Below are 1,345 nucleotides of genomic sequence, written 5' to 3'. Positions count from 1 at the left end.
AGCCTTGCACAGACATGGGCCTTTGAACCATTGCTGAGGGTTGCAAGTCTATAGCGTGCTTGAGGTAGAGGGTGTGGAGGCTGGCTTGTGTCTCTGTGGGCAGGGATTTCGGGAATGGGAGCTAGAGTATGAGGGCAGATACAGAAGGGATGGGGATTTGAGAGTGGCATTGGGCCCTGAGGTAGGAGGTTCTGAGCTTACTATATGCTGAAAACGCTGAAGCAAAGGGTTGGAAGTCAGAGGGTTGGGTTGGGTTCAGGCTGGGAAAGGGATATGGCTCGGGGCAGGATGCTAGTGAAGAGGGTCTGTGCACTCAGGGACTTTTGTTCCCTCACTCATCAGAACATGCCATCTGAGCCATCCCGCTTCTGCCAAAGATAAGCCACGCCCACATCTGTGCGCCGCCTAGCCCACACCTTGTTTGCCCCGCCCTTCATGGCACGACCTTCACAACTTAGGTTCCACATCTCCTACCAAGGCTCTTCCCCAACCCTCCCATTCTTGCAGTCCAGACCCGCCCCCTCATTATGATGAGCCCCGCCCAAGTCCCGATCCTTCTCCCAGCCCTGGCCCCGCCCAGGCACCTCCCGAACGTGGATTCGGCCCTCTTCCCATCCCAGGCATATGTTCCCAGCAGTTCTGCTCTTAATTAAAAGACCCTCCCAACCTACCCTTTGCCTCACCCCTCCGCTAACCACGCCCCTCTCGGGCTAGACACTTCCCATCATCATCCTGGGCTCCTTCCCTCCTCTAGGGGCGGCTCCAGTCTTCCTCCACTTTTCTTCTGGTCCAGCATATATCTAACACCAAGAATGACCCTCAGGCCGCCTTCCCCTTCCTGGTTATGTTGGGAAGTAACATGGTTCCATTTCCCGCATAGGCCTTCCAGCCACTCTCTCCACAGCCAAGACTCGCCCCTCTCCAAACTCAGGCCCTACCATACCTTGGAGCCAACCTTTTCTCCCACAGAACTTTTCTTCCACAGGTCTCTTCCCTCCTTTACATAGGCCCCGCCCCTCTTTAGGTCATGTCCTGCTTGAATCACCTTTCTCAGACCCCTCCCTTCTGAGGGCCATGACGTCTTCAACCCTTACCCCCACTTCAGGTACTATCTTCCTTAGGTCCGCTCTTAGGCCATGCTTATAATTCTTATTGCACGCCTCCAGGGTTTTAAGCGCCACTTCTCTTCAAGGCTCCGCCCCAATCCCCGCCTACCTCTTTGGCCCCTGGTCTTTCAGGCTCCTCCCCCTCACTTTCTTTGGCCTTACTCGATGTTCTTCTCCGACCTGCTCTCCTCAGGCCCCGCCCCTGATCCCAAGCTCCGCCCACCACTCGAGTCCCTCCC

The sequence above is a fragment of the Mus musculus genome, chromosome 8 (assembly GCF_000001635.26).
Source record: "Mus musculus strain C57BL/6J chromosome 8, GRCm38.p6 C57BL/6J".
Lineage (NCBI taxonomy): Eukaryota > Metazoa > Chordata > Mammalia > Rodentia > Muridae > Mus > Mus musculus.
Note: the sequence above shows the minus strand (reverse complement) of the source record.